Genomic DNA, 17,506 nt, shown 5'->3' on the forward strand with positions numbered 1-17,506 from the left:
CTGATGCGGTTCTCTTCCTAGTTCGGTGCGCCTCTACCCACCTCTACTCTTTCTGCAGTGCCTTCTGAGGTCTGCCAGATATCTTTTTCCCCCCTTTTTTTTTAATTGATACATTGTACATTGTAAACTGACTATACTTCAATTTCTGGTGTACAGTATAAAGTTTCAATCACATATATACATACATCACATAGTAGTTAGCATCTGCAAATCTCGAACTCCCAATTTATTCCTTCCTACCTCCCCTCCAGTAACCATAGACATTGTTTTCTGCATCTGTGAGTCTGTTTTTAAATAAGTACATTTGTGTCTTTTTTTAAGATTCCACATATGAGTGATATCATATGATATTTTTCTTTCCCTTTCTGACATACTTCACTTAGAATGACACTCTGCAGATCAATCCATGTTACTGCAAATGGCATTTCATTCTTTTTTATGGCTGAGTAGTATTCCATTGTACGAATATATCATAACTTCTTTATCCAGTCACCTGTTGATGGATATCTTGCCTTTGGCTTTTATCCTGCCCCTACTCCAGAAGACTTCCCCCAAGAAAAAGGAAGATGAAACTTACTGCCAGGTACCCACCCTCTCTTCCTTAAGAGGCACAGGGCAGCTAGAGTTTCCTGCTGAGATTTGATTCTCTCACTTAAAAAAATTAAAGATATCCACACACCTATCTACAAAAAAGAATCAAGAATATACAATGGGGAAAAGACAGTCTCTTCAATAAGGGGTGCTAGGAAAATTGTACAGCTACATGTAAAAGAATGAGATTAGAACATTTCCTCACACCATATACAAAAATAAGTTCAAAATGGATTCAAGACCTAAATGTAAGACCTGAAACCATAAAACTTACAGAAGAGAACATAGGCAGAACACTCTTCAGCATAAATCACAGCAATATTTTTTTGGATCTGTCTCCTAAGGCAAAAGAACTAAAAGCAAAAATAAACAAATGGGACCTAATTTTTTTAACAATGTCATATTAATTTCTAGTGTATAGCATAGGGATTCATTATATATATACATACACACACATATATATTCCTTTTCATACTCTTTTTCATTATAAGCTATTACAAGGTATTATATATAGTTCCCTGTGCTAAACAATAGGACCTTGTTGTTTATTTTATATATAGTAATATGTATCTGCAAATCACAAAGTTCCAGTTTATCCCTCCACCCCACCCTTTCCCTGCCCCTGGTAACCATAAGTTTGTTTTCTATGTCTGAATCTGTTGCTGTTTTGTAAGTGAGTTCATTCGTGCCATTTTTTTCCTTAGATTCCTCATATAGTGATATCATATATTTATTTGCCTTTCTCTGTCTCACTTACTTCACTTAATATGATAATCTCTAGGTCTATCCATGTTGCTGCAAATGGCAGACTTTCACTCTTTTTACTGGCTGAATAATATTCCGTTGTGTGTGTGATATGTATATATCACATCTTTTTTATCCATTCATCTGTTAATGAACACTTGGGTTGTTTTCATGTCTTGGCTATTGTAAATAGTGCTGCTATAAACATTGAGGTGCATATATCTTTTCAAATTAGAGTTTTCATCTTCTCCAAATATATGCCCAGGAGTGGGATTGTTGGATCATGTGGTAAATCTATTTTTAGCTTTTTAAGGAAACTCCATACTGTTTTCCATAATGGCTGCACCAATTTATATTCCCACGAGCAGCATAGGAGGGTTCCAAATGAGACCTCAACAAAATACTAGTAAATCGACTCCAACAATGCGTTAAAAGGATCATACACCATGATCAAGTTGGATTTATCCCAAGGATGCAGGGATTTTTCAATATACTCAAATCAATCAACATGATACACCACATTAACAAATTGAAGAATAAAAACCATGTGATACTCTCAATAGATGCATGAAAAGCTTTTGATAAAATTCAACATCCATTTATGATTAAAACTCTCCAGCAAGTGGGCATAGATGGAACATATCTCAATAATGTCCATATATGACAAACCTACAGCTAACATCATACTTAATGGGGAAAAGCTGAAAGCATTCCCTCTAAGATCAGGAACAAGACAAGAATGTCCACTCTCACCACTTTTATTCAACATAGTTTTGGAACCCTTAGCCATAGCAATCAGAGAAGAAGAAGAAATAAAAGGAATCCAAATTGGAAACAAGGAAGTAAAATTGTCACTGTTTGCAGATGACATGATACTATACGTAGAAAACCAAAAAGAATTGACCAGAAAACTACTAGAACTCATCAATGAATATGGTAAAGTTGCAGGATAAAAAATTAGTATACAGAAATCAGTTGCATTTCTATACACTAACAATGAAATAGCAGAAAGGGAAATTAAGGAAATGATACTTTTTACCATCATGCCAAAAAGAATAAAATACCTTGGAATAAACCTACCCAAGGAGGCAAAAGACCTGTATTCTGAAAACTATAAGACACTGATGAAGGAAACTGAAGATGACATAAACACATGGAATGATGTACCTTGTTCTTGGATTGGAAGAATCAATATTAAAATGGCCATACTGCCTAAGGCAATTTACAGATTCAGTGCAGTCCCTATCAAGCTACCAATGACATTCTTCACAGAGCTGAAACAAAAAATGTTAAAAATTTGTATGGAAACACAAAAGACCCCGAATAGCAAAAACAATCTTGAAAAAGAAGAATGGACCTAGGGGAATCATGCTCCTTGTCTTCAGACTATACTACAAAGCTACAGTAATCAAAACAGTATGGTACTTTCACAAAGACACATAGATCAATGGAACAGGATAGAAAGTCCAGAAATAAACCAATGCACATATGGTCAATTAATCTACAACAAAGGGGGCAAGAATATACAATGGAGAAAAGACAGTCTCCTCAATAAGTGGTGCTAGGGAAACGGGACAGCTACATGTAACAGACTGAAATTAGAACATTCCCTAACACCAAGTACAAAAATAAACTCAAAATGGATTAAAGACCTAAATGTAAGACCAGATACTATAAAACTCCTAAAGGAACCAGCTCCTGGAGTACTGGAAATAAATGCAAAAATAAACAAATGGGATCTAATTAAACTTAAAAGCTTTTGCACAGCTAAGGATACAATCAACAAAAAGAAAAGACAACTTACAGAATGGGAGAAAATATTTGCAAATGATGTGACTGACAAGGGACTAACTTCCAAAATATACAAACAGCTCATACACCTTAATATCAAAGAAACAAGCAACCCAATCCAAAAATGGGCAGAAGGATGTGAGGGAGATCTGGCTGCGACATCTGTCACCCCACTGATTGCCAAGATCTGGCTGGCTAGGAGGGTGTCCCCTTCCTCCCTCACTGCCCCATGTGTGTCCCTCCCAAAGCTGCATGCTCTGTCAAAGAGGACGACCATCCCTGATAGAGGAGGACCATTCTTCTCAGTCAAGGGTATATGAGTAGCTGTGCTTGCCTGCTAGAACTTCTAAACAAGCTCTCAAAAATGGGCAGAAGACCTAAACAAGCAATCCTCCAATGAAGACATACAAATGGCCAATAGGCACATGAAAAAATGCTCAGCATTGCTAATTGTCAGAGAAATGCAGATCAAAACTACAATGAGATACCACTTCACATCAGCCAGAATGGCCATCATTGAAAAGTTTACAAATGATTGATGCTGGAGAGGGTGTGGAGAAAAGGGAACCCTTCTAAATACACTGCTGGTGGGAGTATAGATTGGTGCAGCCACTATGGAGGACAGTATGGTAGTTCCTTAAAAAACTGAAAATAGACTTGCCATGTGATCCAGCAATTCCACTCCTGGGCATATATCTGGAGAAAAATAAAATTCAAAAAGACAATGCACCCCAATGTTCATAGCAGCACTATTTACAATAGCCAAGACATGGAAACAACCTGAATGTCCATCAACAGATGACTGGATAAAGAAGATGTGGTACTCATATACAATGGAACACTACTCAGCCTAAAAAAGAATAAAATAATGCCATTTGCAGCAATATAGATGGACCTGAAGATCGTCATTCTAAGTGAAGTGGGCCAGAAAGAGAAAGAAAAATGTCACATGACATCACTTTTATGAGGAATCTAAAATAATAAAATAATAAGGACACAAGTGAACTACTTAATATTTATAACTTAGATGATTGATTTCTTGAATATGTGTAAGCACATTTGACTGTCCTTTATGATTGGATTACTGCAGTCTGTTGATCCTTATTTTGTAGTTGGCTTTATTCCTTTGATAACTATGTAAGTTTAAAAATCTAAAGCTCTAATCTGTTCTTAGAAACAATGATCAGTACACATATCTAAACTAAAAAATGTGCAGTATACTATACATGTATTTACATGCAATATACTGTATATGTGCAGTTCAACTATAATAATTCTACCTAATAAAATTGAAAAAGGAAAAAAAAAAGAAAGGTTAAAAAAATTAATCAGAGAAAGACAAATACTATATGATATTACTTACACGTGGAATCAAAAAAATAAAACAAATGAATGTATATGGCAAAACAGAAACAGATTCACAGATATGAAAAACAAATTAGTGATTTCCAGAGGGGAGAGGGAAGGGGTAAGGGACAAGATAGGGATAAAGGATTAAGAGATGTAAAGTACTTCATTACCCTGATACCAAAACCAGATAAAGACACTACCAAAAGGAAAATTACAGGCCAGTATATTTAATGAATATAGATGCAAAAACTATCAACAAAATATTAGCAAACAGAATCCAACAACACATAAAAAGGCTCATACACCATCATCAAGTTGGACTCATCCCAGGGTCACAAGGATGGTTCAACGTACACAAATCAATCAATGTGGTACACCACATCCACAAAAGAAAGGAAAGAAATCACATGATCATCACAATAGATGCAGAAAAAGCATTTGATAAAATTCAAAATCCATTCACGATAAGAACTCTCACCAAAGTGGGTATAGAAGGAACATATCTCAATATAATAAAAGCTATTTACGACAAGCCCACGGCCAACACAATTCTCAAAGGTGAAAAGCTGAAAGCCTTCCCGTTAAAATGTGGAACGAGACAAGGGTGCCGCCTCTCACCACTTCTGCTCAATGTAGTATTGGAAGTCCTAGCACAACAATTAGGCAAGACAAAGAAATAAAAGGCATCCAAATTGGAAAGGAAAAGGTAAAACTGTCATTAGATGCAGATGACATGACACCCTATATAGAAAACCCTAAAGATTCCACACAAAAACTATTAGAACTGATAAATGAATTCAGCAAGGTGTCAAAATACAAGATTAACATACAAATATCTGTTACATTTTTTTACACTAGCAATGAAATATCAGAAAGAGAAAAAAAATCCCATTTAAAATCATGCTAAAGAAAATACCTAAAAATAAACCTGACCAAGGAGGTGAAAGAGTTCTATCCTGAGAACTACAAAACATTGATAAAGAAAACTGAAGATAATTCAAGGAAATGGAAAGATACCCCATGTTCTTGGATTGGAAGAATTAATATTGTTAAAATGGCCATACTACCCAAAGCAATCTACAGATTGAATGCGATCCCTATCAAATTACCTAGGACATTTTTCTCACAACTAGAACAAATAATCCTAAACTTTCTATGGAACCACAAAAGACTCAGTATCTCCAAACCAAACCTGAGGAAAAAGAACAAAGCTGGAGAATTTGAAACAGTATACAAATCTACAGTAATCAAAACAGTGTAGTATTGGCACAAAAACAGACATATGGATCAATGGAACAGAATAGAAACTCGGCAATAAACCCACACACTATGGTCAATTAATCTTCAACAAAGGAAGCAAGAATACACAATGGAGAGAAGACAGTCTCTTCCACAGGTGGTACTGAGAAAGCTGGACAGTCGTAGGCAAATCAGTGAAGTAAGAACACTCCCTCATACCATACACAAAAATAAACTCAAAATGGCTTAAAGACTTAAATATAAGACAGAATACCACAGATCTCCTAGAAGAGAACATAGGCGAAACATTTTCTGACATAAATCACAGCAGTGTTTTCTTAGGTCAGTCTCCTACAGAAAGAAATAAAAGCAAAAATAAACAAATGGGACCTAATCAAACTTGTAAGATTTTGCACAGCAAAGGAAACCATAAACAGAAAGAAAAGACAACCTACAGGTTGGAAGAAGATATTTGCTAATGATGCAACCAAGGGCTTAATTTCCAAAATATACAGTTTATACAGCAAACGAAAGAAAAAGAAAGAAAGAAAGAAAGAAAAGAAAGAAAGAAAAGAAAAGAGAAAGAAAAAGAGAAAGAGAAAGAGAGAAAGAAGGGGAGGGAGAAAAAAAGAAAAAAAAGGAAGAAAAACAACACAATCAAAAAATGAACGAAAGACCTAAATAAATGCTTCTTCAGTGAAGACATACAGACAGCCAACAGGTACATGAAAAGATGTTCAACATTGTTAATTATTAGACAAATGCAAATCAAAACTACAATGAGGTGGGTGGAGGGTATAGCTCAGTGGTAGAGTGCATGCTTGGCGTGCATGAGATCCTGGGTTTAATCCCCAGTGCCTCTGTTAAGGGGGGAATTTTTTTTTTTTAATTCATTAAATGAGCTTTAAAAAAAACCTACAATGAGGTACCTACCTCACACCTCTCAGAATGACCACTATCAAAAAGGTCTACAAATAAGAAATGCTGGAGAAGGTATGGAGAAAAGGGATCCTTCCTACATTATTGGTCAGAATGTAAATTGGTGCAGCCACTATGGAGAACAGTATGCAGGTTCCTTAAAAAACTGAGATACCATATGATCCAGCAATCCTAATCCTGGGCATGTATCTGGAAAAGACGAAAACTCTAATTTGGAAAGGTACACACACCTCATTGCTTATAGCAGCACTGTTTACAATAGCCAAGACTTGGAAGCAACCAAAGTGTCCATAAAAAAGATATATATATATATATATATATATATATATATATACACACACACACAATGGAATATTATTCAACTACAAAAAAAGAGTGAAATTCTGCCATTTGCAGCAACACAGATGGACCTACAGATTATCATTCTAAGTAAAGTAAGTCACAGACAAATACCACATGATATCACTTATATGTGGAATCTAAAAAAATGACACAAATGAACTTATTTACAAAACATAAACAGACTACAGACACAGAAAATGAACTTATGGTTACAAAAGGGAAAAGGAGGGTGGAGCGATAAATTAGGAGTTTGGGATTAGCAGACATACACTACTATATACAAAATAAACAACAATGTCCTACTGTTTAGCACAGGGAACTATTTTCAGCATCTTGAAATAACCTATAATGGAAAAGAATCTGAAAAAGAATACATACAGGAATCACTTTGCTGTACACCTGAAACTAACACAACACTGTAAATCAACTACACTTCAATAAAAAAAGGAGACACAAACTCCTATTATAAAATAGATAAGCAACAAGGATATGTTGTATAGCACAGGGAATTACAGACATTGTTTTGTAATAACTTTTAATGGAGTATAATCTATAAAAACACTGAATCAGTATGCTGTATATCTGAAACTAATATAATAATTTAAATCAAATGTATTTCAATTAAAAAAGAATTTATCACCTCCCCTCCAAAAGACAGAATTGTCCCTTGGTACCCGTGGAAGAATTAGTCCCAGGATTCTTCAGGATACCAAAATCCAAGGATGCTCAAGTTCTTTATATAAAATGGCATAGTATTTGTATATAACCAGCAAACTCCCCTATATTTTGAATCATCTCTGCATTACTTATAAAACCTGTTACAATGTAACTGTTATGTGAATATTTATAAATAGAGTGTAAATCCTATGTAAATAGTTGCTTGGGTGTGGCAAATTCACCTTTTGCTTTTTGGAACTTCCTGAAAAAAAATTTTTTTGATCTGAGGTTGGTTCAATTTATGGATATAAAGGGCTGACTCTCATGACTTTTTTGGTCTCCACCCCCATTTTGTCTGCCTTTGCTCTGAATGCATAACCTTGAAGACGTTTTGAAGATATTAAATTTCAAAACTTTAAAAAATCTATAATCCTAGTGATACTGCTCAGAGCACAAAAGTGTACACCAGACAACAAAAAAATTCTGATTATCAAAATAAACATGTTCATGTGGAAAAACTAGAAATTAAAAATCAAGGAAGAAATTTCAAAATCCCCTATAATCTTCTAACCAGAATTAATTAAACCTAATATTCCTTACTGTCCTTTACCTGAGAATATTTTTATGTGGTTGAGATGTGTGTGTGTGCAACTTAGCACAGCTCATGACAAGTAGCTTCATTTGTTGACCACTTTCTGTGATTATCTTGGACAATCTGATTAACCTTTAGAGCAGTACTGATATGAGATCCATGTTCAATAAATATTTAAACTGAAGGGAAAAATAGGTCCTTGGTATGCTAGATGAAATATGAAAATGACACTTAGAGGCGGTGAGGACTATTTCCCAAAATTTCTGAACATAATCTGCTAGGCAAAGAATGCAGGTTAGTTATTTCAGGTTTTGTTTTTTAGTTTGTTTGTTTTTTGGGGTTTTTTTTTGTCAGTAGTAGCCTTTTCTCTTTCTTTTTTTAATCACACAGTTTCTGAAATAAAAATGCTTTGGGTCCAGTTACACTAGAGTCTTTAGGAGGTAGGTCCAATTTAAAAAAAAACACTTTTTACAAATCTAGTGTAACTGGACATTTGTTTTCGGTGCAGGTCCATCTTGACCTACTGGCACCAATTAGGAACTGGGATTATTTGGGCTCCTTGGTGCTTACATGGGGTTGTGTCCTTCCCCAAAAGGAACCGTGTGGGTCCTTTTCCCTTTATGGTTAAGGCAAGCTGCTATTTGCCATTTCCCACCTAAAATTTTAAAACAAAATGCCCCCAATCTTTTGGGTCAGCGTCATGATACATCTTGGGTGTCAAAGCCCCACTCCAGGAAATAGAGTGTAAAAGTTAGGATTCTTTTGGTTGTACATGACAGAAAACCAAACCTGAGAAGTTAAGAACTGGGTAAATCAAACCTACATTCCTCAGCCTCCCTTGCAGCTATGTGTGGCCATAAATTTAATGGAACATAATGTCATGTGCCAGCTGCTGGGAACTTTCCTTAGGAGAAAACCGCCCTGTGTCCCTTTTCTTTCTTGTCTTGACCTCTAACTGCTTGGAACGCAGCTGTCACAGTGACAACTGAGCCATGACAACAAAGACGCGGGCTTGTGCATAAACGCTGTGTAATATTTTGCTATTATTTTTGTTGTTGCTATTACTCTACCCTAATCCTAGTGACACAATCTTTTCGGTTTTTAGAAACACTTGCCTGGAGTTTAGTTGATCGTCTCATCTTTGTTACCTACCAAGGCAGCTTAACAAGTTTTGGCAACATTCATAGAGATGCTAATGCAGCCTGTCATTCTTCCAGCGCTGGCTGGGCAGCTGTGGCCAGGCATCATGGGGCTCACAGAAGGGGAAACAGCAGTAAGACAGGGTCCCATGGTTTATTAAGAGCAGAATAGAGTCTAGAAACTGAACCACATGCATTCGATCTCTTTGGCATAAGAGATCTCATACACACACACACACACACGTATATACAGCTGTATTTCTGACACACCCATGTTGACACAATAATTTTTGACAAGCATGCTAAACTGATCCAGTGGAAAAGGGAAGTCTCTTCAACAAATAGTGCTACAACAAATGAACTTCAACTCCTACTTCACACACACACAAAATTTGGGGTGGATCACAAACCTAAATGTAAGCACTAAAACAATAAATCTTCTGGAGGAAAACCTAAGCCAAAATCTTGGCGACTTATGATGTGAATATTTCTTAGAACAAAAAAGGCATAGCTCATAAAAGAAAAAATTGATAAACTGAATCACATCAAAATTAAGAACTTCTATTTTTTAAAGGATACCATTAGGAAACTAAAAGACGAGCCACAGACTGGGAGGAAACATTTTCAGAACATAAATCTCATAAAATCATATATATGTATATGGTGGATAGATGTTCAAACAAACTGCTCTGCCTGAATTTTAGTACAGGGAAGTGGGAGGAGGAAGTGGTGTGACCACAGCTGCCCACAGCTGTGGCCGGGTTTATCAGAGCAGTAAGGGAGGCTGGGCTAGTTTTGTTTGAAGGTGGGAATGTGGATTTTGAACAGGAGCAGTGGGCTAATGGGTAACCTTGAGACAGTGCCGTACCTGACTAGTATTTGACTACAGAAATCAGTCTCTCTCACTTTCTTTCTGTTTCCATGTCTCTGTCTCTCCCTTAAAAATTAAAGATTTTTCCTCATAATATTTTTCTGTCCTAAAATACTTAAACTGGCAGATCTTTAAGAAGAATTCTTAACAATCATTAAGCAGCTAAAAAGTTGCAAACCCTTATTAGTCTTTAGAAGTTTGCTGGACCCATCAGATTTAGCATTTAATTGCTCAATGCAATCAATGTGTTCCTAAAAAAATATATAAGTCAAAGGATTTTTTTTAATTGCTTTGTAATAATAGATGTTGTTTATTGTTTAAAAAAATTAGAAAACACAGATAAGAAAAAAGAAGAGAAAAATCACTAATGGAAATGTGAATATAATCCAGGTAGCAGAAATGAAACTGTTTATTGTTTATTTGTTAGGTATGATAATGGCACTGTAAACACACAAAGGATGTCCTTTTTAAAGGTGTGTATTGAAGTATATAGAGATAAAATTCAGTGATGTCTGATATTTGCTTTAAAATTCTTCAGGAGAGAGAAAAGTCAGTTTGCAAAAACAGGTGAAGCAAATGTGGCCAAATATTGATGATAATTAATGAATTGGGGTAATGGATATATAGAGGTTCATTTTATTATTATACTTTGCATGTATTTTCATAATAAAAACATTTTAAACACCATATAAACCACAAATACAAAGAAAAATCATTATTTTCAACTTCATATACAGCCTATCAGAACAGTTACAGAGGCATATATTTGAATAATGCATTTTCTATTATATAACTAACACCATGCCATAAAATATTCTTTACAACATTTTTTTTTAGCACTGCATACTATGCATTAAATGAGTATAACAAAATTTAATGGGATGTTCGGGTAATTTCCAGTTCTTTACAATCATAATATTTCAATGAACATTCTTGTACTGAGTTTTGTTGCACAATCATCATTTCCCTAAAGATAAAGGCCCAGAAAGGGAATTTCCAGATAAAAAAAATGTTTAAGCACCAGGGGGAGCTAGTCACCTATCCGATACCTACTGGCAGTGCTTTTTTTTTTTTTTTAAAAAGCAAATCCCTGTCCTTTAACTTAGCAGCTGAGCCCATCTCTAAGTCATATTTCAGCTTTGTACAATGAAAATGCGAAAACATCTGGGCACACAGTCCCTAAACAATGCCTGATACCAGGAACACGTTAACAGAGCACCTAGTCTTTGAAACCTCCTCACCAAGACGGACAACAATGGATTAGACAGGGATTATGGACTTGTGCCAATTATATGACTAAGTCAATTTAGAGATTCTGTGCACTGCAAGGGTGGGATGGGTGGTGGGTGGGGTGGATGTGCACACCAGATCCTAGTCAGGGGAGAGCTTGTCTCCTTGTAGCTCACTAGGCGGGTTTCCACCTACAGATGAGCCTTTCTGGTACGTTCTCACTTTGTATGCCTTCTGGTAGTCATTTTGACCCTTTGACTGGTTTAATAGCCAGATCAGACTCTTTCTGACCAGGTTGCAGGGAAGGAAACTGAGATGCCGCCCTGCAAGCCCCACCCCTGACAGGCGCACATCTCTCTGTCAGAACCGGTCCTCTGGGATGACCTCCCAATGTTCCAGCTGGTCACAGGTGACAAAGGACAGAAGCACCAAGGCCGGGAGGGGAGGCAACACACCACCTCCAGGGCTCCCCCTGCCCATCCCCCACAAATGTGGACAACTGATGTTTCGGAAACACGTAAAATGCCACCACCTTCTAGTCCCAAGCCCTTCTATACGAAAATGCTGGCACTGTCACTGTCCAGGTCACATCTTTAGGTGAGAACGGCCCACCTCAGGCTCACAGTTGGACGTGTGACCCAGCCTGGTGCCCTGACCCCAGTGGCTGGTTCCGGGATTGACCAACAGCAGGCCAGTGGGAGCCCCACACAGGACTGCTGCTGGGACGTGGAGAAAGAGCTGCTGGGCTGCCGATGTGGTTGTACAGCATCGTATTGAAGAGCCTTGGCTTTGGGAGTCTGAACTTGAACTGGCCATGTGCCCCTTCTGAAACGTCTTAATATCGCTGAGATTTGGCTTCATTACCTGCAAACAGGGGCAATAATAATTTCTACTTTACAGGGTTCTTGTCGGTTTCACGTGATGTAACAGGTGTAAAACACTAAGCGCTGAGCCTGGCGCGTGTCAGTCATTCCGTGCTGCTGGTTGGCTTTGATGACGCTGTCCACACCCTGAGGTATAAAGGGAGATGGCGAGCTTCCATCTGGCTGAGCCTGTCAGTCCGCGGGAGTGATTTGGGCTGGGCTTCCCCCGTGTCAGGTAGGACTCTGTTGCCAAGTGACGGAAAACCCAACCTTAACCAGCTCTAATTCATAAGAATTGAGGGTGAGGAAGGCAGTGGTCCCTTGGAGCAGAAGTAGGCAAACTTTGCCTGTAAAAGGGCAGAGAGTAAATGTCTGGTGCTTTACAGACACAAGGTCTTTGCTGTCACTGCTCAACCCTGCTGTGGAAACACAAAAGCAGCTGAGACATATGTAAAATAATGAGTATGGCTGTGTTCCAGTAAAACTGTGTTTACAAAAACAGGCTAGATTTGACCCATGGGCAGTAGTTTGCTGTCCTCAGCTATAGAGGAAAACCAGAGTATGAGTACCCAGAGAGAAAGGGTTGAATGAAGGTAGACAAAATACAAAAAATGCCCATTATAAGCCCCTAACACTTTGGACATGGTCTGACTATTTTGTCCTCTTTAAGCAAAGAGAATTGAGGTGACCCACGTGGGACAGGGACCCAGGCTATGTGGTCGGAACAAGGAAAGGTTTTTTTCTCTTTGTGGGTCTACTATATCAGGAATTCAAACTCAGGATTCAAAAAGTAGGCACTGTACACTGCAGTGCTTGCGTGCTGAGGTCTCACTTTTTTATTTGCTGACGTCTTTTGTGCCAACTCTTAACAGACAGACCACTGGACTCACAATTGTCCGTGGATCAAGACTCTTGGATTTTTAACAAGACAATGAATTATGTATTATGGACTGTCCCCTCCAGATGTGCTTCTTATAACTGGTATGTTTTTGTTCATTGCAATCACAGGATGTCTTAGATGTAAATACGTACTGATCAGCGTTAGCAGAAAGTTAATCAACCGTTATAAACTCATGATTTGAGACATCTTGGTCAGATAAAAATGTATACCATTGGCAAAGGAATTCTCAATATTGTATGTGGACCAAATATTAAATAGTTTAAGGAACCTTGTGTTGAACAAATGTAATCAATAGTGAGTAAACATGGGGAAAGACAAGGAAGCTCTGTGGACAAGCTCTTTGAGGCCAAAGCCACAGAGGGTATCTCAAGAAGTGAGGGCAGAGATGGTCAGTGGAAACCCTGCTTTTCTATCCTTGGTCTTGGAACTTTCCCACCTCTGAAGCATCAGCTATGACAAGAGCCTAACCAACAGTTAAATCTCTTTTCTTTGATAGCAAGAAATGAAGCATTCACAGCATGAAGACCTATAACGGGGCCACTACTGTGGATGCCTCTAGACTGTTGGGATACACAGGGAATATCCAGAACTGTCTGTCTTTCCAAGGATGATAATTTTGGATACCTAGCTATTGACTAATGTCTAGGATCAAGCGAGAGAGGACCTAGAACCTAAGGTGCTTAAGTAGGACATCCCTGAGTCAACGGGTGAGCACAAGAATAGAATAGGGTGTTACCATGTTGTCCTGTCATGCCACTGCTATCCACACTGACAGGCTTGTTTGGAGAGCCTGGTCTTCAAAAGCACTAGGAACAAGACATCAGCTACGCCTCCAGGGAAATAGCTCAGCCCTCCTGGTGAGCTCTGTAGAATCCACCTTTTCGATGCCTGAACAAGGCCAGAACCCTGGAGACTGAGTCCAGCTGAAGCCAACTGCCCATGTAGGAAGCCCACTTTCCAGGGCGTCAGGCTTAGTACACGAGTCTGGGTACTGGGCTGTCTTTAGTAGCTGGGTGTTTCCTTGAAAAGGGTACCTCTGGTGTCTCAGGAGGTGTCCTACACAGGCATTCTCCTTGATGAAGCTTACGTCCTCTAAAGTAGAGGACACTTTGAATATAGATTCCCATTTTATGGCTTTGGTTTCACTGTGAGTTACATTAGAGCCTTCAGACTGAAAATTGTGCCTTAATAAAGTAAAAATGTGAGTGATCATAACTTGTTTGGCAAGCAAAATAATATTTCAGTATGAGGTCCTTGGTGGTGAAGATGTTAAGAAATTTGCTGGTGTCTAACACTGTTGGATTATATTGATTTTAAGCACATTCTGGTTCTGTCCCCCCGGTTCTGGTATACTAACAGGGATGTATTTTTTTTTAGAGTTCCTTTTCAGGGATTTAGGTCATTGTTTTAGATCCTCCAGATCTTACCTTTGGCTGAGATGATCAAGAGGCATTTCCTTCATTAAGTAAATATTTCTTTAGGTTCTACTATGTGCCAGTGTTCTTTGCACTAGAAACTTAACTTTGTAATCGGTGCATTGTATACAAATGCACAAAGAATATTTATGAAGATATGCACATCATTGTTTGTAATGAGAAATAATTGGAACCAATCCAAATATCTATCAATAGAAGAATGAATAATGGTTCATCCAAACAACAGAACTTTGAGATCATTAAAATGAAGACACAAAGCTTTATGTATTAGTATGCAAATATGACAAAGGAATAATAAGACCAAAGAAAAGCTGTAAAATAAATTGTATCCCATTTTTACATACACACACACGAGAAATTGGTAAAAGTGGTTGCATCTGTAAATAGGACTAAAGATGGGAGATTTGGTTGTATATGCAGTTAAGAAAATCTTGAAAAATAAAAACCCATCTGTATTGATAGTCTGATGAGTATGGGGTTTGAGAGGAATGGTGAGTTATTCATTATTCTGAGTCATATAGTTCTGTGATGTTTGATTTTTTAAATAATTGTGTACTGCCTTCCTAACAGAAAAAATAATTTGTGGCTTACAAGAGGGGATTAGCTGTTCACACATTGACTGCTAAAGTACATCACTGAAGGTTCTCGATCTACCCCTGCTAAAGAGCTTTCTCAGGCCCTTTTCTTCCTACAGCTGAGAAGTCAGGTCTTCTAGTATCTTTAGCTTGACTCAACTGGTCCACTTTGACCAGAGATTTAACTGAACTTTCAGAAATTAAAAACAAACAAGAATCATATTAACAACATTCTCTAGAAGTCTGCTCGATTATGTGGGCTTCAGAATTTTATCAAATCTCTTGCAACTGGAGATAAATTAATCACAATACTTTTGGAGTAACTATTAGATTACATGCATCTCTTTATAATGAAACTCCAGTTATTTATATTAATATAGAATGTGTTTACTTAACAATGAAAGAATATAAAAACTTCCAAGGTAGTAAGGAGTGGCGTAAGAAAATGGGTTAGCAAGGTAAGGCAAGAAAATGGGTGGGTATAGAAGCCACTATGGAAAATATATGGAGATTCCTCAAAAAATTAAAAATAGAATGACCATATGATCCAGCAATGCCATTTCTGGGTATTTTCCCAAAGAAAACAAAAACACTAATTTGAAAAGATATATGCACCCTATGTTCATTGTAGCATTACTTAAAATAGCCAAGATATGGAAGCAACCTAAGTGCCTATCAATAGATAAATGTATAAAAATGTGGAATATAATATATATATATCTGTGTGTGAGAGTGGACTATCACTCAGCCATGAAAAAGAATGAAATCTTGCCATTTGCGACATGGATGGACCTAGAGAGTGTTATGCTAAGTGAAATAAGTCAGATAAAGACAAATGCTGTATGATTTCACGTATATGTGGGATCTAAAAAATCAAATGAAAAAACATAACTAAACACAGTGTCATAGATACAGAGAATAAACAAGTGGTTGCCAGTAGGGATGGGAGGTGGAGGGATGAGAGAAACACGTGAGGCAGATTAAGAGGTAACAAACTTTCAGTTACAAAATAAATGAGTCATAGTTATGGAATATACAGTGTGAGGAGTATAGTCAATAATTATATAATTTCTTTGTTATGTGACAGATGACAACTAGATTTATCATGGTGATCATTTTGAAATATATAAAAATATCAAATCACTGTGTTGTGTATCAGGAACTAACATGGTGTAGGTCAATTATACTTTAAAAACAAACAAACTCAGAGCCAAAGAGGTCAGACTTGTGATTACCAGAGGCAAGGGTAGGGGGAATGGGAACTGGATGAAGACAGTCAAAGGGTACACACTTCCAGTCATAAGATAAATAATTTCTAGGGATGTAATGTACAACATGATAAGTATAATTAACACTGCTATACATTACATATGAAAGAGAGTAAATCCTGAGAGTTCTCATCACAAGGAAAAAATTTTTTTCTATTCCTTTAATGTTGTTATCTATGCAGGATGACGGAAGTTCACTAAACTTACTATGGTTATCATTTCATGATCAATGTAAGTCAAAGTATTATGCTGTTCACCTTAAATTTATACAGTGGTGTCTATCAATTATATTTCAATAAAATTGGAAGAAAAAAAGAATGTGGGTGAGCATAATCAGTACTTGGGGCGAATACATAAGAAATAATTGATATTATTGTTGAATAGTAACTTTGTGTAGGCTTCTCAAGTAAATTATCAATTACCAAATAAGATCTACAATGTCCTGTGTACTTCCCAGAGCCTGTTGTATGTAAAAAAGCAGCTACTATATACCACAGTGAACACTGAAGGTCATCTCCAGTGCTATACATTTTGTATATGACATAAGCAACAAAACAAAAAAATAGATAAATTGGACTTAATAAAATTTTAAAAGCACTGTGCTTCAAAGGATACTATTAAGAAAGTGAAGACAACCAAGGGAAAAAAAAAAACTGTGGTACATCCATACAATGGAATCTTTTTCAGCAATAACAAGAAATGAGCAATCAAGCCACAAAAGATATGAACACATCTTAAATGCATATTGCTAAGTGAAAGTCAGACTGAAAAGGCTTACATACTGTATGACTAATTATATGAGATTCTGGAAAAGGAAAAACAGTAAGAAGTGATAGTCATGGTTTCAGGAGGGGGAGATGAGAGGAGTTGAGTAGGTGAAGTCCAGGGGATTTTCTCAGGAAGGTGAAACTATTCTGTATGACACTGCATTAATAAATACATGACACTATGCATTTGTCAAGACATATTGGACTTTAC

Source organism: Camelus ferus, chromosome 9, assembly GCF_009834535.1.
Source record: "Camelus ferus isolate YT-003-E chromosome 9, BCGSAC_Cfer_1.0, whole genome shotgun sequence".
NCBI lineage: Eukaryota > Metazoa > Chordata > Mammalia > Artiodactyla > Camelidae > Camelus > Camelus ferus.